Here is a 22,722-nt window from a genome sequence, read left to right on the forward strand (position 1 = left end):
CTGCTGGGAGATTTCAAATATGTGGATAGAGCCAGTGATTCTTGAAGATGAACTTGCACTGAAACTGTTTTATTTCCCTAAATTTTTCTGTAGTCACTTGTGAGAGGGGTGACTCCAGATGCTTGTCAGAAGATCCCAAGTGGCTTTCTGCCTGGCTTTGCTCAATCGGAAATGATGACTTTAAATTTGGGGTTTTTTTGCCTTTTTAAACATAAAGGTCCTGAACAAAATTCAGTCTATTGTCTCTAAAGTAGTGTCTCACTAAGTAGAGAGCCAAGGTACCTGTGGTGCTTACTATCACTTGCTTTACATGTTTGCAGCATTTAAATATTTGTTCCTTCAGCCTCTGCCCTGAAGATATTTCCCACCAAAGTCAGGACTGTCTTGCTCAAGCTGGGAGGGGAGGTGGCCATCGGTTAATGACTATGTAAAATTTGATTCATTTCTTATTTTACAGTATGTCAGATTAGATGAGTAAGTGCATTATCCCCACTATCCTGTGAATTGTTTTAATAATAACGAACAATATTGCTGGTAGAACTGTGAGAAAGGTCTGGGAAATAGAATTGTTTCTGTATAATTCAGTCCACCCTACCAGTCCCAACCAACAGAAAATGTAAATCTGCTGCATACCCACCGCATAGCCCAGATGTTTATCCTTGACAAAGCCCAGTTCCTTTTCATATCTGTACACATCTATAGTTCATCCTGACTCCAGACACTGGTCCTGATGAGTCTTTGGCTCTTTGCTGGGCAGATGACTGAGCCAGCGGGCTTAGCTAGAATCAGTGCTAATAATTGCTGGGCTCCTGTTATGTGAGTACTCTCCCTGTATTGCATTAAAGGGCCAAGCCATGCTTTTTCCCTGTGGGAACAGTCCTAGGGTGCTCAAATACTTTGGCACTTAGTGAGAGGCGTTCACCATCGTGGTGCTGTTCAGACTGCGGGAGCTGGATGTGCTGGGTGGGCCCCCAAACTGCCTTGCTGAGGAGGAAGCTCAGCTTCTGCATTGCACAGGAGTTGGCAGGCACAGAGGTGGGAGAAGGAGCTGTCAGAGTGTGGGTCAGGAGGTTAATGGTCTGGATGGCTCAGAGGTCAGGGCTCAGCCTGACTAGTCTAGGCACAAGGCCATCTTAACTAGTAAACAGAGTTCCCTCCACTGTCACATTTATTTATATTTGGGCAAATTCTGCCAAGCATTCTAAACCAGCATTTTATACTTGCCTCTGGGAAGATGTTGAAAGCTTTCAGCTCCCATTAAACTCATGCTTTTCATAGGTATGGGTAAACCTTTAGTGCACTTTTCACTTCTCTAGTCTCAAGACAACAGGGAATAAATTTTCTCTGTTCTGTAAAAATATGGTGTCTTCTTATGCTGTGTGTGGGGTTTGGGACCTGGACGTAATCCACAGTGGCAGGTGTGGGTGAGTGCACCAGCCTTCCTGCTCTGCACCTCGGTTTCCTTGAGGAAGAACCCCAGGCACAGTGGCCAGACCCAGGCATCATGCCCTAGGCAACAGGGATTGGGACTCCAAAGGACATGACCATCCATGCCTGCTCACCCTACAGTCTTATTCTGGCACTTTACGGCTGACTGGCACATTAATTGTATTTTCCAGCCCTGCCTTTGTCTGTGCCTGTGACCAACATGTTCTTCCTAAGTCCTGGAACAACTTCACAGTGTAACCTACTTTAATGCAGCTTTGTGCAGCAGGCACTGGAATTCATACCCACTCTTCACATCTGGTATTCCCAGTGATTCCCCCATGGTCGCTGGCTTAGGGCAACACGTACAAGTCTACAGAACTTGTGTAGCTGTGTTCTGGTATAGCCCAGCATAAATTGCTGTTTTCCCATCAGTGGACATGTTTGGACATGAAAGTCTTAAATCTATGAGAGAAAAACCTTGAGAAGGCTGTTTGTGTCTTTTGCATTAATCGTCATTACCACCCACACTTTAAAAAATATTCCAGAAAAATTTGTCAGATAACATCATACGTGGTTCAGATATAAATTCCTTAGCTTTTGAGTAAAAATGAAGAGCAAGTATTTACAAAAGTATTACGATTGCCAGTCAAAATTTAGTTGCCAGTCATGATTTAATAAACTATTCTGTCACTGTAAAATATTAGTAAGATATTGAACAAGAAAAAATGTTTTTCCTTTAACTGAAATCCCCTGTTATTCCAGAAAGTTATTGAGTGTAGAAGAGAGAATTTCATCATCTTAAGTGCTCTTGAAAGACATTTTTTGCACATGTGAAAAACAGGGCAAAGTGTAGTGACAGACTGGATTATTTTGATGAAAAGTCTCACAAGTTGCCAACACAGTGATAAGTGTTCTGTGATACTGAACTGATTATTTGCCTTTTTCCTTTTGTTTTCCCCTCTCTTCTTTCCACTTGGACTATTATTCTGTTTAACTGGCATTTCAAATCAAACCAGAAAAGTAGATAATTTACAAAGGAGATTAAAAAATTCCATTCAATTGAAAAATTTCTATCTGATTCTAAATTTCTGAAAGAACCCACCCAATAACTTAGATCGAAATAGTATTTGAAACTATGTCAACCAGATTTTAAAATTCACAGGTAGTTATGACATTCCTAGGTAAATGAAAATATATCTCCATTCAAAACAGAGGCAAAGTATTAACTCATTTGCCTAACCTCATAAACCCTGAGGAAGTCTGCCCTGCACCTCGCTGAGGAACAGCTCCCATTGGAGACCATGTTCCATGTGCTGGGTACACTGATGCAGCTCTCTCTGGAGAGATGCACCTTTCCTGTATCCCCCAGCATGGAAGAAGAAAAGCCAACCCTTCACATGGGAGTGCTAATTACAAATCCTACATCCTACTACCAAGAGCAGAGAAGACTAAATAGAAATTTCATTTGATGGGTTTCTTTTTACTTGTCTCAGTAGTAATGCTGCTGGATGATACTACCCACTCCCTCAGTTAGCTCTTTACTTTGCAACAGTGAATAAAACGAGAAACTAGACAAATCTGAAAGTCACATGTGACAAGAAAGAATTTAACACCCAATAGTTGCATGTTTTAGGGCTTTTCCTCTCTGTTATGAGAGACAAATCAGTTGTGTGCAACAGATTTACACTCTGTTAACTTTTGTGCCTATGGATGACATCAAGAGAATATTTTTGAATCATGTGAGACATAAGGAACCAGTTTTCCATCTGAGATCTTTTTCAGAGGTGAAGGTAGGGGGTGATATTTTTTCTGATTTTTTAAGACAGTTTCTCCTTTCTCCAGACATAGCTCCCTGCTTTTCTGCTGGTTCAGTTGATCTGAATCTTATAGATTTTTGATGAAGTGTCTATTCAAATAGGAAGTGTTCTTGCTTAGGCTTAATTTTATAGCTTTCTATTTTTGCCCTTTAATTTTTGACCTATTAAAATTTCTTGGAGTACATAGCTGCCTGCAACTAGATACGTTATCTAGTCTAACCACACAGTGCATTCAGAAGAAATGCTTTAAAGCTGTTTATGCAATATCTTTGCTTATTATCATCACTTATCTTTTGAGCTATATCAATAAGTTAGAAGATGCTGAGTAAATAATTTCACCCCCTTGAAGTGCCTGACTTATTTCCATTCTGCAGCTGGAAACCACCAGAGCATAAAAAACAAGCACTTCAATTACAGTGTAGCAGTACTTAAAATATAGACCTGTGTGAGCAAGAAATGTATTTCCTGCATATCCTTGGTGCAGTTGAGGTCATAGGACTCTCTCAGAGTGGGTTGGTTAGATACACAGTGTGGTGTGCAGAGGATATACCCACCCCCACAGGCCTATCCCCCTCTTTATTTTTTAGAATAATGGCATCTTGAGCAAAGAAAGCAAAATTCGGCAGCACATTTCTAAGGTAAATAATGGCCTTTAGTTTAATAAGATCAACACTATTACACTGAAGAAATTGTTTTACATTTATATTCTAGTTATAATTTGGAATAGGTGAATTTTTCTTGCTGTTAAGATTTTGGTTTTAGAGATCTCTGTATGTTTGTTACAGCTAAGAAGTGGAAGTAAACCTATTACAGTAGCCTGATCTGGCCTCATTTGTTGTCCATGATAGGACTTTCATTGCCTTCAGTGGGAGCTGGATCATGCACTTAATGCCATGGTCATTTGCTCTGAGAGGCTCACCTAAGATCTCTTCAGTCAGCTTTCTGGAAGCTTTCAAACTGTTGAGTCTGAGAGTTGGCCAGAGGTTTGAAACTGAACAAAATCCTGGCATCAGACACCTGGTAACATCATTAATCACTGGTGAAAAAAAAAAAAAAAAGAAATCAGGGACACAGTGCCAAATCCTTGTTTGACTCCACCACATTTTTATATAATGGATGTGCATAATGCCTTATCAAAGCATAGAACTCAGGTTTCCTTCAACATGTAGACATAAAATGCTCAAAGCACTAAGAAACAAATAACAGCATGAATCCTTTTAAGTGCAAAATGATTTTTTTTTTTCCTTCCCTTTCCATAGCAATTCTAAAATACATTACAAGCTGTTGCTCTTGTGAACAGGTCTGCTCCGGCCACAAAAGCATGTCTGCCTCTAGGATCTCTCTTTTGTGATAATTGCCACAGTATTACAGATTTCTTCTGCAGTGACAGGAAATGAAATTCAAATTTTGCTTTTCTGCTTAGCCCACATAGATATTTAGCCAGAGATAGTAAGAAAATACTTTGCAATTATGCTAGCTGAGACTCTATTATCCCTTCAAATCCGTGGTCTGCACATAAGGGCAATCTGAAAGGACTATTTCAGTCATTTAGGGTGTATGTTTCTCTGGCACACTCATAATCTGACCAAAGCCATTATTTGGAAGTCAGTTGCACTCAATCATTTTGCCTGCTAATGAGGAGTTACTGAATCCTCTGAGCATTAATCCCATTTAGGAAAACACAAAGGCAATCTGTACCTTGTATCAAGCAATTATGATTGCATTGAGCTTGAGGAATTCAGTTATTTGTTGGATGTTGTTTTTCCCACAACAGACCCTGTAAATAAAATTACCAAGCCTTTCAAATGTTAATTTGTTAAGAAAAATATAATAGCTAATAAAGACAATTAAGTTTGTATTGTAAATACTGGACTGCAGGACTAAAGCTGCCATGGCTTATGAAGAAAGCGTGGCACAACTCTATGGAACTGCTAAGGCTGGAAACTATCTTCCTAAGTGAATAAAGGACATATGGGTATTAACATCAGTCACAAAAATATGTTTCGTGAAACATCAACGTAACACAGGGTCAAAGAAAGTGTGGCCTGATATGAGTATTTTTTTCATAAAATGGTAGTTAAGCAGGAAATAATGAAGATCTGAGACTGCAAATTGAAAAACATGGACAAAATGTCTAGCCAGCATGCAGTTGGATAAATACATCATGCAATTGGTGAGTGACTGGCTCACAGGTAGGGTGCAAAGAGTTACAGTAAATGGGGCTATATCAGACTGGTGACTGGTTGCTAGTGGGGTTCCACAGGGCTCCATTTTAGGTCCAGTGCCCTTCAATGTCTTCATGAAGGACTTTGATGAAGGACTGGAAGGTAAGTGTGCCAAAGACACTAATTTGGGAGGAACCAGTGACGCCCTCAAAGGCAGAGAGGCCCTGCAGAGAGAACCCAACAAATTAGAGGGCTGGTAATCACCAACCATATGAAGTTTAACAAAAAGTGCTGGATTTTGCACCTAGCATGGGGCAGCCCTGGATATATGGACAGACTGGGGAATGAGATGCTGGAGAGCAGTGCCAGGGAAAGGGACCTGGGAGCTCTGGTCAATGGCAAGTTGCACAGGAGTCAGCAGTGCCCTGGCAGCCAGGAGGGCCATCTGTGTCCTGGGGGGCATCAGGCACAGCATCACCAGCTGGGCAAGGGAGGGGATTGTCCCCTCTGCTCTGCACTGGGGCAGCCTCACCTCGAGTGCTGGGGGCAGGTTTGGGTGCCACAATGTAAGCAAGATATAAAATTATTAGAGAGGAAGGCCACAAAGATGGTGAAGGGCCTTCAGGAGAAGCCGTATGAGGAGTGGCTGAGGTCACTTGGTCTCTTCAGCCTGGAGAAGAAGAGACTGACGGGAGACCTTATTACAGTCTACAACTTCCTTGTGAGGGGAAGAGGAGGGGCAGACTCTGATCTCTTTTCTAGTGACCAGTCACAGCACCTGAGGGAATGGCCTGAAGCTGTGTCAGGGGAGGTTTAGGTTGGATATCAGGAAAAGGTTCTTCACCCAGAGAGTGGCTGAGCACTGGAACAGGCTCCTCAGGGAAGTGGTCACAGCACCAACCTGATGGAGCTCAAGAGGTGTTTGGACAATGCTCTCAGGTACATAGTGTGATTCTTGGGGTTTCCTGTACAGGGCCAGGAGTTGGACTTCAATGATCCTTGTGGGTCCCTTCCAACTCAGCATATTCTATGATTGCATGATTCTAGGATCAGTAATATGGCACTTCTGGAAAAAAAAAATAACTCAGAGGTAAGAGCATTATATAAATAAAAGATTGGAGCTTGTAATTCTTTGTGCCGTGCTCTTTGTGCCTTGGCAATAACCTGGCTATGCTTATTTGCACCAAAAATTTAAAAAAAAAGGTGCACAATTTTTAGGTCTGAGTTCAGGGATGTCAAAGTGTGTTTTGGTAGGAAAAAACCGACAGGTCTTCTTCCTACTTTAAACAAAAAGAAAGATGTGATTGTAGATTGTGATTTATTCCCTTTTAATATTTTTCATTCAGAAGACAAACATGGTTTATAAAATTGAGAGACAGAGGTAAAATATAATACAGTTTGTATAAATCATGGAGTCCTTGATGTCTACAAGTTTATGCTCATATGCATAACTTGTCCGGTCCTGGCTATGTTGCTATAGAAGCTGTTTACAGAGTGCAAAACAGGACAGATTTCCAGTGTTCTGGGCTTCCGCTTCATCCAGAAACACTGTGAGAAAAGCACGCTGCTGTTTCAGCACTTCCTCTTTCAATCTCACTTGGAACATAGGAGCTCAGGGAAGTGGGCAGAGGAAAAGTCAGCAAGAGAAGCCTCTGTTGCAGCTGGAGAGAGCAGGAGAGAGAGGCACTTGAGAGGAAAATAGTGCAATCTACAGTAAGAACTTTGGCTCGATGCCTGTCCTTCAGACAGACAAGTCGAGTTCAAGTGAACCTCATTCCCTTCTGGCCATCCTTACTACCTGCTGCCTTACTCCCTAAGTGAGACCATTATAGGACAGAGAGGTCAGGAAAGAGTCATTGGAAACTGTAAAGGTGTGGAAACTGTCCTGTAATCTCATGTGTCTTCACTATTGGTTTGTGTTAGCAGAAGAAATGCCAGGCTCACTAGACTGGTGCCACCAGACCTCAGGAAAAAGCCACAAACATGTGTTTTCAAAATTCAGCCAAATGTGAAAGGTGCTCTACAAATTAACCAGGCATAAATCACTCTTCCTTTTTTTGTTTGGTCTCCACAGAGATCCAAGATATTTTTGAAGCGCTCTAGCTTTTTCCAAGGCCAGATTTATATCTAGACAAAGTAGAGCAGAAATACTGTCAATGTTGCGTGTACTTATTTCCAACATGAAAGACAAAAATCAGCTCCTTTCAGGTTGTGACAAACTCCAAACTGCTTTTCTTGAACATGAGCACAGGAAGAGATGAAAAAGGCCACATATGTGTCATGAAGTCACTTTATTGGCAAATAAGAAATTGAGAAAAAATTGTTGTTGGATCCAGGTGTCCTTGATAGGAAGCTGAGATATGTGCCTGAGATGTGACTCCTCTCTTACCAAGAGATCACTGACTCCATAGTTGAGCTGTTTATTTCCAATTACTGCTCCAGGTAACTTACATGCACAACTCTCAGTCCCTGTTTTTTTTCCTAATTTGCTGCTCTCACAGATGTGGTGACTGCTTACACAACACACTCTGACTTCCAAGGACATGAGCAAGGTCCACTTTCTCCATCTCCTATTTGTGGATGAATACCAGCTCTAAATATTACTGAGACCCCATCCTGGGGCTCACACTGATGATCCCAGCAGCACAGGAGGAGCAGACCTTTCTCAGGGTAGTTTGTGTTTTCCCAGCTGTGCTTACCTGTATGGCTTCATGCTGATCTCTGTGGGAAGAACACCTGAGCTTAGTGAATGTAAGTCCATCATGAGGAAGTAAATTACTTGGGTCTTTCTGGTTTTCCAAGAGCAGAACTAACCCAACAGGAATCGCTCAGATTGAGTATGGGTATCATATTTTAATTCTGTAAAACTTGAATTCACTACAGTAAAACATCCATCAATAATAATACTTTTTAATCTCCTTCCCTGTCTATATTCCAAGACAGATCCCTGTGTTGCTTGTGTCCACATTTTACTCATTAAATAATGTGTTCATGATGTTGCTGTCACTTGTTCACAGTGGTAAAATATTTTGATTAAAGATCATATGTAAATGTTCTGTGATGGGAATATGAAATGTGTGTGTCTGTGTGTGTAAGTCTGCATCTCCTATTTTTTATGGTCTCCAGAGATGATATAACACTGGGCTGGGAGTTAATATCTGTTCTGCCACTAAAATAAAGCAAGGAAAAAATCAGAAGATACTAAGGTTGCAGAACTGTTAAAAAATCATGCCTTTGTTTGCAAGTTTTTTTATAAACCTGAATGTAAAACCTCTTACATAGATAATCACAGTAACTAAATATCCACATTTTAAATTCAAATTTAATCATTTTCAGGGCTGGAAGATCAACTTTAATTTGAAAATCAAGTAAGTATGGAACTTATTCAGAAAGAACAATAAAAAGCAAATGTCAGAGAAGATGTATGCTATAAAAACAAGATGGACAGCAGAGTTAAGAGGTCATAACAGAAAAAGGTTATACCAAAAAAAAAGTTTGAGGCAGTGATTGGATGGTCTGAATTTTGCGAAACTAGAACAAGTAAAATGAGAGATAAAGTCTTTCAAATTCTGCATGACCTCAGATGCAGAAGCATTTCTGTTGTGGCACTGGAGTCACGGGAGATGTGATCTCAGATGATGGAATTGATAATTAAATTTGTGCCAGGAAGCTATACCTTTTAATGACTTTGCAGTTCCTCTCACGTTATTAATAAAATAAAAATAAAAATAAAAATATCATGCTTATTATGGAAGTGATTGAGGACAACCAGGAGCAGAGCCAAGTTGTGGTAGCCACCCTGCCAAGAGAGAGTTTGTAGGCTGAAGAAAGTTACCCAAGGAAAAATAACGTTAAGAACCATCTTTGTCCCTGTGTGATGATGAGAGGCAGCAGCTGTCAACACTCCCGAAGTGGAGAGCAGGGATGTTCCCTCCTTAGCACAGTGATTAACAAGACCTGCTCAGCCAGCACTCCATGGGCATGGATAGCAGAGGCCAGTGAGATACCATGCAGGGGAGAATGAGCTGTGAACCTTTTTTTTCTTGCCTGCCTCCCTCTCACTCTGGACTGGAGGGAGAAGGACTTTTCCAGTTGTGATTCATAGCTGAAGCTTCTGCATCAAACCTAAGGCCCCTATGCTGTCACTTTTGAGGGAATCAGCTGGCCTTGCTTTTTTCTTCCAGTACGTTTGGGGGTGGGGTGAGTACAGGCAGTATGAATTTGCAGTACAGTAATGGTTAGGGTACCTGATGAAATGGAAATCCTGGGATTCAGTAAATTATTTTTAGTGGAGGAGTTTTAAGCTACGCATTTATGCATCCCAGAAAAGCCTTACTTTAGAAGAAAGATAATCTCTGTCCCCACTGCTGAAACTGGGCTTTAAGCTAAAAGGAGAGAGTCACAGCAGTCCTTCTCTAGCTAGAGGTGTTTATTAGAAGGTGATGGCTTTCCTGACATTTTTTGAGGATCCATACCAGCTTCATGGGCCGTGCACTCACTAAGCCCAGAGTGATCCCTTGCCACAGCTGTTTGTGTGCTCAGAGGAACATTTGGTCTCAGGGCTGGGTACAAGGGCAGACTCAAGTGACTGGTTCTCTTAAAACCAAGGTGCTCTGGAGGATGATCAACAGCAAATCTTTTAGGCAGATGGAAAACATAAAATAAAATCTAAAAATTCCCAACAGCAAATGCTTAAGTAAAACACATTAAAATGATGGGAATTGTTTCAACACAGGAATGTTTTCCCAGATCAGGGCCTCCAAGGCAAGACCTTAATGCTTCAGGCAAGCTATCCCCTAAGAGTCACTAATCAGCAATCACTACACACAATCTATTATTCTAATAAAGTCTTTATTTGCATTCATATGAAAGAAGAAAATTGTTGGACTGTACACAGTGTTATTTTTGAGAGAGTGAAATGGGGAAACAATGGTGTATGATACAAAGGGTAATGCAAACAGATTCTGACACAATTCCTGGAATTTCTGGCTTATGAAGCATTTATAAATGCTGAGGTACGAATAGCTGCTAGAATGGATACCGAAAATCACTATTTCATTATTGATGATTCTAACAAAGAGGAAGTATTGCAGAGGGCTTATTTCTAGTCTGATGTAGTCTCAGTAAATCAGAATATGATGACAGTCCCTAAAGGGGAAGTGGTCACTTTTTATAATTGCCAGATTTTTTAGGTTCCTTTTTACAGTCAGCTCCTTCTAGCAATCTTACGATCGCAGAATAGAAGTGTGATCTGCTTTTTTCTTTTTTTTTCTTTTTCTCTCCAGAATGAATTGACCACAAATGCTTAATGTTCTTGTTTTACTTTCATTGCTGATGCTGGAGAAAAAAAAAATAAACACATATATTCAACTTCTTCAACATATAATGGCACTGAGAATATTTGTGGAGCAGAGTCATTATTTGGCTCCAAATGCCAAAAGAATATTTATTCAGGCTTTGGGCATAATATAATCTAAAGAGAGGCAAGTGACATTTCAAAAGGTAAGACTGCTTCCTCTCCCAAATTTCTGCTTATAATTAACTGAAACTCAATGTGAAAGTTGCTTTCATTTCCTTTCCTCCCATTTTCCTGTCAGTCTGGGAACCTTAACTGCTGTACCAATTCTGAAGAAGCTGTTTGTCATCAGGCTTTGCAGAGTGCTGCTATTGTGTCTACTAACATTGGCATATTTATCACACTTGGCAAATTGCTTCTGTCATCACTGGATGCTGTTCACCTTTATTTTAATGTGTTCTTTCCACTTAGCTCTGAATAAACAAACCAGCAATTTCATGGTGTCTGCTTTTCTTGTTAAGACACAAATGTCCCTATTGCATATCAATAAAAATCGCTGGGACACCTTTTCTAAACATACCTCTGTTTATCACAGGGATTACCACATTTCCAAGAAGGAATTTTTCCCAAATTTCTGTCAGAAAGTTTTATCTAATTGGCTTTACTGATCCTAAACATTTACTGAAACAGAAAGGCAGAAGGTCCTTTTAATTGCATGTAATTTATGTCTGGGTTTGCTTGTGGTTTTCCAGTGTAATCATTGAGAAGGTAAGATTTACAGGCCCAAAAGTAATGGAAATAACATTTCCTATGAGTGGGCTAAATGATTACCACTCTCAGAAGTGCTGCCTGAGTTTTCTATACCGCCTTTCCATCAGTATTTCATTAGGTGATGCTTATAGGTGAGACACAACAGTTCGTTTCAGACTGTGCAGGACAGAGCCCACGTTACACTGCTTAGTGAAGATACAGCTGCTAAACATTTGCCTGTGATTTTTTTCTCTTGGGATAGAGGAGGAAAAAGATCTTCCAAAATTCATGGAGGAAAAAACAATGGGGCACATGTACTCAGGTGTTTCTGTGTAACAGATTTATCCAGAGGCTCAACTGGATGCTGCTCCAAGGGGCATAGGCTATGTCTCTCTGAGACCTATTGGCGTGACTAAGTTGTTTTATCCCAGATTTGGTCTTGGTTTTTGCTTCTTATTCTTACTGTCCACCCTCTAACTCTGAATGCTACTTTCAAGTGCTTGTCAAAAGAATCCTTTGGTGGTAGAGGACAGTCACACAGCCTACACAAAAAAATAACATTGGAAACAAATATATGAGGAAGATTTGGTGGTAAAAAAATCAATTTTAACAGTAGTTTTAAGAATGTGAAATAGATCTTCTCTGAAGCTCATGAAAATTTGATTGAACTCTTCCTTACCTATGCTGTCGTTACATATCCTTGTCTGCCCTTACATATTTTCTGGTGTTGATCAGAAGCACATGTAAAATACTGACACACTGAAATAAGTATTATGCTGAAGTGTTCTCCCCATCTTAATGAAAAAAAAAAACAAAACAACAAAAGGAAGTACCATAACTTAAATTTGAAGGACAACTGTTGCAAAATTTCCAACACAGTTTTGCAGACCCAGGAGATTAAAATACAGAAGTTACTGATGAAGATCTGTTGTTTGGATGCTTGTGAAGACATCCAATCCTAGACAGTGTATTTTAAGGTTTCAAGTTTTGGAAGTTCAGTTTAATGTTGTAACTAATTATTAGGAGGGAATACAGCGAGGTGTTTCCTAAGGCAAGATGGGAGGAAAACAGGATGGAAGGGAAATCTTAGCCCAGCTAAAAGAGGAAAAGGAAGGATAATTAAGGCTGAGATAAAAGAGATTACCTTAATTGGTTAGAGCATGGTGCCAATAATGCCAAGGTCATGGATTTGATCCCTGTACGGGCTATTCACTTAAGGACCCGATGCTCCTTTTCAGTCCCATCAAGGCCAGAATAGCCTGTGATTCTGTGAAAATGAAGATCAAGCCTGGAAAGAAAAAAGGTGCATACAAAAGATGTCTTGTTCATGCATATGAGTGGGATTGGCTAGTATGAGCAGTGAGTACTAAACAATGGCATTGTGCAGTCAGTGGTGTTACTGTCGAGTTGATAAAACATTGCTTGCTGGCCTCCACCCTCACCAGGTAATTTATTCTGCCAGTGCACATCCTGTCATTTTTAAATGAGTTGGTTTGGGTATTGCAGGTACAGACCTTAGCAGGATAGTGTCAGCCCTGAGGGGTGGAAAAACCACAGCTACTAGTGGGGATCCGGCTTTGAGGAAAGTCAGGCTGGTCCCAGCTTTGCTGTGTTACATCCTTCCTGGTGTTAAATGAAGAATGAGCTCTGAAACTCATGGAGTTAACTAATGTTTTGTTCCTTCTGGGGAGAATTTAAAGGCAAAGTTATCAGTATGCAGCACCTGGATGCTGGGTGATTGAACACTTTTAGTGATCACTGTGACAAGAACTTTATCAGTGGAGAACTTGAATTGCTGAATATTTGTTTATGCTGTTGGTACTAGCCAGTAGATGAAAAAGAGCTTGTTTGCTTAATCTACTTTATGTAGGTTTCTTTGCCACCAATAAGAAATCCCTGGAGCCTGCCTTGAAGCATATTGTTAATGGCACCCATAAAGAGATGAGCACACTTGGCCTTTGTGATCTATTTCCTCACTCAGTCTTCTAATCAAACAGCTGTGTAGGCAAGAAAAGGGAAAGAGATCATATTTCATTAGAATTGACTTTGACAGATCTGGCCCTGGAACCAGAGGTAAACCAGTGCATGTCCCCAGTCAAAAAGAGCTGGGAATGAGGTACAGTATTTCTGTGTTTCACCTCATCTGGGACATAAAGTGATGAGGAACAGATTGAGGCACAATCGCTTCCTTACCCCATTCTTTCTTGAATACTGTTGTTGGTCTGTGCCTTTCAGCTACTCCATTAAAGGTGTGGTTTTGATGATAGCCAGCATTGCTTGGCAAATAAGAAGCAGTATATTGTTATTGGCACTGCACATAGGCTGTTATACTTTCCACATACAAGGAGCAACACAGATGTTTTCAGCTTAGTCCCTGTACTTCCCTTAATGCTATGGGAGAAATATAATATTTGTCTGCTAGAAAGTGTTTATTCTAGGGTTGAGCACCTTACAGATCTCTTCAGGTGATGACTTTCTTACATAAAAAAGTGAAACACACGGAGCCAGAATCTAGCTGTGTAGTCATTTCTCCATGAAAAATTGGGTGTTTTGTTCCTATATTTTTAAAATTAGAATATAAGAGAGTATTTTTACAAACAAGAAAGACAGCAAATTTTTCTTGGTTCCTTAGCTTAATGAATTAAATGAATAGCTATTACATATTCTATTTCCAAGTTACTAAGTAATTTAGGATTTTTGTGTATCTCCTGAAAAATATGATTTTTATTTCTATAACTGTATTGATTCAGAAGTCAAGAGAGAAGTGATAGACATTTTACTGATAATAAAATATTATTCAAGAGGTATTAATTAGTACTTGCTGAAATACTCCCATCCCAATCTGGTAAACAAACCTACTTCCACCTTGAGGTAGAGTGATGGGGGGCAGTGTGAGAGCGTGTACACAGAGAAAGTGCTCTGATATAACGGGAACTTGGCTAGGTAAGAAAGAAAAGGAATTTTAGGAAGTCTTTGATGGTGATCAAAAATCTCCACTTTTAGTCTTTTTCTCATCTTTTGGGTGAAATATCAGGCATCATTTTTTGTGGTACTCTAGTACTCTCACAAGGTTAGAGGTTAACTCTGGAGTCCTGGGCAAATGCCAGTTGGCACAGCATGTACTGACACCACTGTTACATGGGTGTATTATTTCTTCCTTAAACTCTGTTCTGCACTTTCTTCTATGAAATGCTGTTCCAGACGTTTCACTGCTAAGTGATATTATCCCTCTGACATGCAATCTATACATCAGTTTGGAAAAAGGGGTGAATGCTTTTATCTTCTGTGGATTAGAGATGATCTATAAATAACTACCACCATTAATAATTTTTTTTAAGTTTCACAGACAGAATTGTCACAGTGCTAAACAAATTACTTTTGTAGCTTATTATTTTGGAGTGCCATGTCTGAGCGTGTAAATCATCCAGCTCTGCTGGATGAGCTTTCTACATGGACAGTAAAAGGATGTGTGGCACAACAGTTTCAGCAGAATTAGCAGTGGCAAAGAACTGGGGAGTGCTTTTTATCTGCATTTATTGAGGCAAATACCAACTATTCCACTGACTTTGCAGTAGTTATACTTGATAGTGCTTCCCAATGTCTTATGTCTGGCCATGATTTTAACAGGAAAATTATTGTGAAGCTGGAAAAAAATTATTTGAGGAAATGGATGCTTTTAGAGTATCCAATGAAATCTCTTGCGTGGGCAAGTCACTTTTACCTCTCCATAAACTGGAGATAACTTATTTAGAAAGTAATAAAGAAAAAAAAATAGTTTCTAATTGGCCTGTGGCAGAAAAATGTATTATTCTTATGTGCATATCCCTGACATACAGGCATATAAAATAGCAAGCTTTTCCTTTAGCCTCTTTAATTAGCACTAGCCCAATTATTCCTCAGCATAAAATACAGGGTTAAATCTTGGAGTCAAAATGTTAGCAAAAAACCCCCAACCAACCCAAACCCCCAAAATGTTTTAATTTGAATATGAGTCCAAGTATAAGATACAACAAAATGCAGTAGCTACACATGCTGTGAGATTATATTCTTTCTTTTTATTAATTTTCTTCTTATTTGGTATTTTTACTCTTCAGCAATTACAGCTAAAATATGCCTTTCAGTATACTGTGGAGAAATTATTCATGTTTTTCAAGAGAGGTATTTTTTCCTTTTGTATTCCCAATGTGGTGAATGGAAGTCCATATGATTATACTGACCCAAATTTCAATGCCTAACAACTTTTTATTATCTTATTGTAAGCATCCATGTTGGTCTGGAGCTGGCTGGACCACCTGTTCTGAAAACTGTCATCCAGTTGGACTCAAAATCCCAAACTGTTTTTTAAAATGTAGACCATAATTGTATTTTATAGAGTATTTTTACTGACTGTGTCCTTTTTGAACGTTAAGGGCCACTCCATTAGATTACACATTTTCAGTGAGATAAACATTGCTAGTGAGGCACACAAATAAAATGTGGGGAATGATCAGATGAGGGTCTAATCTCTCAGGTTGTGCAGATTTATTATACTAAATGATCTCTGTTTCCAACAGATTAGTGTTGACATTCCCAGAAAATATATGTGTTAAGAAGGAATTGAGTGAAGACTGTTAGTCTTTCAGAGGAAAGGACAGACAGAAAACCTAAAAGAAAACATGATATGAAAGAAGCTTAGAGACAAAAGTGAAAGAAAGGTTTGGCAAGATACTGAGAACAGTACACTTAAGCATACTGCTGGGTACAGGAATTAAAAAATGTAAAAATATGAGTAATGGATTGGAATTCATCGTTCTGAATAGGGAACAGAAAATTAAACAGTGATGCCATGATTGGGAACAAATCTCTGTTGCTCCAAGTTCTGAGTCAGAAGTGTGTGCAATCACAGATACAGATTGTTAAATATGACAAAAAAATTCAATGCACAATATTTCCTTCTTGTAAAATTATCTTTATACAAATATATATATATATATATGCATGAATACATATACATAATTTGGAAGCCTGACTAGCCTGAAAAAATATGTCACGAATGGCTTCTGAGTATCTGCTTTCATTTTTTGTTTTCCTGAGACATGGCACTTTTTACTACAGTGTGAGCTACAATGGCTCTGAGCTATTACCTGTAAAACTTCATTTAACTACTATTTCTGTCTAATATTTAGCATATTTTGTTTCACAGTACTTTCTTTACAATGTTTGATGACAACTAAAAATGTTGGAAGACCCCCTATATTGCTGCCATGCCTTTCAGCAGCAACAGCTTTCCCAGAAGGGTGTTCACTAGTTTATGAACACTAAATAACAGCCTATTGTATCTGCCTAACCACTCCCTTTTTTCTTTAAAAAACCACCTATTTTCAATATATGGTTTTCAGAATGGTCATTTTCAAATTCAGTGTTTTTGGAAGAGAAATTTTTCACAGAAAATAGGAAAATAAGATTTTTCTCTTGTAATTAAAGTCTCTGTAGCTCTATCAATCATAATGAAATCATCTCATTAAGTAAGTGATGGCCAATTTTTATTTCATAGAATCTTAGTGCAATTGTCTCTGTTTTATGCTTTTCTTCTCACATTCATAATTGCTACTTGCTGCTAAGCAGAGTCCGAGACATTTTATCAATTTTATGCTTTAGAACAGAGTGCAGAGGTCCCTAAGAAAAATGTCCCAATCCAAATAGTATATCCCCTGAGAGATGGGGGGAATAAAAACCTTTCATCCTCTTTTTTTGTGAATTATTACTTTTTCTCTAATGTGATTCAAGACTGCAATCTGTCAAGTTATTCAAGCCAAATGTAGGAATCCAGTCTTGGTAAATCTCCTGCTCTAATGTTTTGTGAGGTGAGCTATTAAAGAAGTTCTCACAGTTCTTGCTTCTGGATTTGAACCTGGGGCTCCCAGTTCAGTAGAGCATGGTTTTATTCCTGGAGCAAGAAGCTGGAAGCAGCCATCAACAGTACAAAGTAATTGCTTATTATTTTAATCATCAGTAAAAAACATCATAAAGATGAATTTTGAAGTGGAACATTCATAATGTCTCAGTTTATGCTACTGAAATGTTTTCAAGAACTCAAAAAAGAGGTCTTTTTAGTACTCTGAACAAAGAAAAATATTCCCCCAAACATTCAGAAGTTACGGAATCTATGTTTATGTTAAATTATGTAACAAAATAGAGACAATTCTGGGAAAGGGAGCTTTAGCAATCTTTCAGGCCTCCCATACCACGTGCTACAGCCCTAAGGCAACTCCAGGCAGCAGAAAATAAATGAGAGTCCTTGTCAGAAAGAGTTTATAATCTGTGGGCCTTCACCAGAGCTGAGCAAACGCAATCAGAACATCACCAGGAGCCCAAAAGGGTTTTTGAGAAAGCATCAGTTGGAAATTTGCTGAATTAGAACTGAATGAATGATAATTTTTTTACTCCATTTAGTTCACCAGCAGTTAAAAGAAGAAAGAAAAGTAGTTTCATGCAGGTTTCTGCTACTCTCTGGCTGCATAGGCAGGAGAAATTGTGAGCTATTTTTACAGTTGGTGAAATCCGTCCCGTGAAGGATTATCCAAAATAGAAGTCCTCAATTTTCTCAAGGAAACAAGGTTAAAAATAACTCCTGGTCAACTAAGAAAAACAGAGGGACATTTTAAAAAGCTATTTTGAACATTAGAAAAAGTATTTATCTCATAAAACTATTGAAATGGAATATTTTGACTTTTGGGGAAGATTTTGTTGCCCATTTCCCTCATGTCTAGCATGTTTAAGTCACATAATTTACCAAACTGGCAAAATCATGAAGTTTTTTTTCCACTTTTACGAAGTATCTCTACTTCTGACATTTGCAGTGGAGAAATTTTACTTGTAACAGTCAATTAACTGTTTTCTTAAGAATCTGAATGTTTTTCAAATTACACATCTAAAATGTGTAATTTCCTTTTATTTCTTCCTTCTTTGTTTTTGGAATTGTTTTCTCACCACTTGTCTACCTCCTTCCTCCTATCTAGTTTTTGGTCTCAGAGAACCAGTTTGTGACTCACACCCTGTTCCTTTTTCTGTGGCCAGCTTTTGCCTCATCTGATATATTTGCTGCCTTTACTATTTCCTGTGTTCTTGTTGTTTTGGTCTCAGCCCTTGCACATTTGTCATTTTAGCTGTCTTTGACCTACAATCACCATTCCTACTTGCTCTCTGATGAAGACTTGCAGCTCTCAATTTTCCTGCTTTTCTTGTGCCCTTTCTCATCAGAATCTCTGTTGCTCTAGTCCTCAACATTTCAGCTGGGGGACCTGAAAGGCAGTTGAAACAAGGTGAAGCCCCTCAGGATGTGTCCTGCATCCTGATTTCTGGGCTTTGTTAAGAGAAATACAACATCACTATTAGTGCTGCCAGTGTCAGAACCAAGGTGTCTCTCCAGTATTTATCAAGGCATTATTTGTGGGAGGTGGGGGACAGAGATGAAGAACAGCTGTCAATTAAAGTTTGTACTGATCTGACATCCTGATACACTTTGCTAGAGTTTAACCCCTATGTTGTTGGCATCACTGTCTAACAGTACTCCACAGTCACTTCTGTGATCTGCCTGCTGAATTCTGCTGGATTTTGGACAAGTCCATGTGTCCCATGTGTTCCAAGAATAAGTGAATATATCTTTGTTTCAGCATTTCTCAGGGAAACTTCCACTGAATACTCTGTATAATTAGTACTAACAGTACTCTCTGATGTATTTACTTGTACAAATATTATATCAAGCCTCATAAAAGCAGATGACCTTAAACTTAAGTGCTGCTGTTGCTGTTCTCCAAGAGGATTAAAGCACTTTAATCTCAGGCTGTTGTGTATCCTTTGTGATCTAATAAGTGTATTTTATTACTGATCTTAATATGGCTGGAATGGTGAATTTATGAGATCATTCTAGGTACTTAATGACAGCACATCACTAATCATATGCCCTCTTTTTGACTTAATTAAATATTGATGATTTATAGCAACCTGTCAAGTATAAGCTTTTCAACCTTGTCAAATTTTGAGATGTTAAGGGGAAGAATAAGCTGTCACAACTATAAACAAATAGTACATAAAGTGCAATTCTTCAGCAAAGATACCAATTACACATTCAATCTAGTTTCTGACTAGAAGGAAGTTACTGGAATGATGATTGGACAGAGGATATCTAATAATTTAAGTCTCTTCATTCACACAAGTAATACAGGTGGTGTATTCTCAACAAAAATAAAAATGAAAGACTATTTCTTCACTTATTCACCTGTGAAGGGATGTTTGACCTTTGCCAAGCCAGCCTCTCTGTGCTTGGCAGAGGTACAAATAATCTATGTCTTCCTTCTCAGCTCTTTTGCTGAGGTTTCAATTCTGAAATTCAATCCCAGCTCCTGGACACCAAATCTGGGAGGGAAGAGTAAAGTGTTGGAGATGATGGGCTGTTCATGGCTGGGTGGCTACGAATGGGAACAGAAAAACAACACTCAGAAAAGCAACAGAAAAAAGCCACTGCAAGAGAGCGGTTGAAGTTCAAGTACCTTCCCCTTTCTCTAGTCACCCCTTGTCCAGCTAAACATCACTTGTCACCCTACCAGCCATGTTTCTGTTATCATCGTGAGGAACCTGATATTGTACCTTGAAGGTAAGTAAGACTGTCTGGAATCAATTTCAAAGGGAATATGTTTGGATATTTTGATTCCTCTACGTGGAGGATTCATAGAGGCACAAATGCTTACAGATGTGCTTACAGATAGATTTGCATTATGTGCCGGTGCTGACTCTGGCCCTGAGTCTTTATTATCACCTCATGTAACTGATAACCTTCCCTTGGAACTCTAAAAGGCCAGCTGTATTTGTCTGAAACAGCATGGTCTTTCCTACCTAGCTATTGACCAAAGTGATCGATAGCAATGTATGGGACTTCTAGAGAACATATATAATGGGGCTAAACTTTTTGGTCCCTTTCTTCATGCAACACTCACAATATTTTCTTTCCAATGTACATATAAAACCGCTAGAGAATTTTACCATTTTGCCTCTAGCTTTAGCCAATATTAAATGAAATATATCTTGGCCAGCACAGAGCCAACAGGAAAAAGGTCAGTTTACACATTAAAAAAAATTGGAAACTGGTCTATGTAACGTGAATACATCAAACACATTTCACAACATAAAAACTGCTATCACTGGAAAATGTAAGCTTAGCAGATGTGTTTATTTAGGTGATTTTCAGCTAAGTCTGTGAATATAGATAGAATAGTACAGATAGTATTTTACTTTTGTTTAGCTTACCTTGACATTTCTTATATCTAATTACTGGTGAATCAAATGAGATCAGCATGCATATATAAACAATTAGAATCAAAATAAAGTCCTTGATTATGCTTTTTTTCCCTATTCATTTTGGATACTAAAATACTTAAGGTAATGCTTAAGCCCCTTAAGCAACGGGCTGCATCTATGGCATAGAGAAACCCTTGAGCACTCCTAAACTACTCCAACACCAGACCACAGGCACTACTTGATGTGACTCAGAGTTTGGAGCCAGGTTACTGTGCTTGACCTTCCAGTGGGCAATATTATATTATAGGTCCTTGTTTTCTAGTGTTGTACAGGTACCAAAATTGGTGCCATGTATAACATATTTCTGCTATCTTGGGGGAAAAGAAACAACAAGCCATTCTTCTTAGACATATTATGATGCCTTCAGACCAAACAGACTGAAATATTTCTATTTTATATTCATATTTATATATATTTAGTATTTGTCAACATGCAATATTTGACAATATATTTATTTTTATTTATGTTTCTGAAAAAAATTTATATAGGTGGATAAATTGGTGGCAAAAGGCTGGTGTGCTAGCAAAACTAAAATTTAATTAAGGAGGGCACTTTTACATTAGTCCTTTTACCTTAAAATCAGCAAAATATTGACCATTACTTTAGTGAGCTTTGGGTCTGTCCCCATTTCTTGTTCTACTTATGACATGGTCTGGCTTAATGCTGGCATGCAGCCTAGCAGCCCTACAAACACTGCAAATTTTTTTCTAGCCTACAGGATTTCTATATTTGTTCTTCATTGTTCTTCCCTTTCTGATGTTAAATTTGCACAAACTACATTTTATTAAAATATTAGGGGATTTTTTTTTTTTTTGCCTGAGGTCTCTTTTTGCATAGTAGGGATCAGGACTCTCGAAAGGCTATTTCATCACATTATTCTCTTCTGTCCAGACCACTGGCTTAATTGCTAGGGCCTTTTGTAAGCCTCTGTCCACCCATCCCATTCCCTCATAAACTAGAGTTGTGCCAAGAAAAAAAGCCATGAGAAGAAATACCACCCCATGTGTATGTCTGCAATATAGGAAGCCTCCATCTTAACATAAGCCACTGTAGTAATTATCTGTGTCTAATATTTCAGTTGTGTATATTCCCTGGATAAAGCATTTTTGCTAATTGGCACTTCTTGGCTCTTGTGGTTAGCAGTTATAAACCATGGACTTTTAGTTAACAAGATGTGTGAAGGGATTCTGAAGAGACTTAATTAAGAATTTCACAGTAATGTTAGAAACTGTAGCCAGGGAAGCAGCTAATTTAATTTTCCTTGATCAAATATGCTAAGACAGGGGATTATTCTTAAGGGTAATTGTTCCCCAGAGAAATGAGGAGAGGAGAAAAAGACAGGGATGGGGTTACATGAACACCCTTCCCAGAAACCGGTTTTATGGTGTGCATTCCTACTCTCTGTTTTTTACTCTCTAAGTCTCCAGCTGAATTGTGCGTAGTCTTTCTTTATCATTGATTGTCATCACAGGCACAGAGCAAGTCAACCACAGAGGAAGTGGAATGAGAAACAAACAGGTCAAAAATGAGTGTAAACACATATTAATTCCTTCAGGGTACCTGGAAGCAAAGTAGCACATGTCCATCACACTGTACCCTCATTATATCAGCATCTTTGAAACTGGACATTTTTTAAATTAGAGGGTATAGTAAATAAGGATAATTGCAATATGTTTTAATTATTTAGAAGCCAAAGTTAGGTTAGTAACCTTAGAATTAAAACTAACAAACTGTGTAAGCAGTCTTTGTGCAGCCCAGTTTCCCATAGAGCTTTATTTCAGAGGTTTTTATATAGCCAATCCCTTTGCCCTATTCTGTTAAATTTGAGTCTGCCATGGCAGTCTTGAGCTATGCTTTATGGGTTTTTTAATTTGCTAATGCAAATGCTGCATGCTGAAACTTAAAATTGACTAATATAGGCTCCAATCCAGTG

At 38.8% G+C, this 22,722-nt stretch overlaps 1 long non-coding RNA gene across 1 annotated transcript in view; it reads right to left on the bottom strand.

Annotated features, from left to right (window-relative positions):
- Positions 1–22,722, bottom strand: part of LOC108445455 — a 118,223-nt gene that overhangs the window by 12,108 nt on the left and 83,393 nt on the right. The window contains exons 8-9 of the long non-coding RNA XR_001860320.1: positions 12,601–12,744; positions 4,165–4,281 (exon numbers count right to left, since the gene is read on the bottom strand). This is a non-coding gene — a long non-coding RNA (uncharacterized LOC108445455). The remainder of the gene's footprint in view (positions 1–4,164; positions 4,282–12,600; positions 12,745–22,722) is intronic.

Source organism: Corvus brachyrhynchos, unplaced genomic scaffold (genome assembly GCF_000691975.1).
Source record: "Corvus brachyrhynchos isolate BGI_N302 unplaced genomic scaffold, ASM69197v1 scaffold142, whole genome shotgun sequence".
In the NCBI taxonomy this organism is placed as follows: domain Eukaryota; kingdom Metazoa; phylum Chordata; class Aves; order Passeriformes; family Corvidae; genus Corvus; species Corvus brachyrhynchos.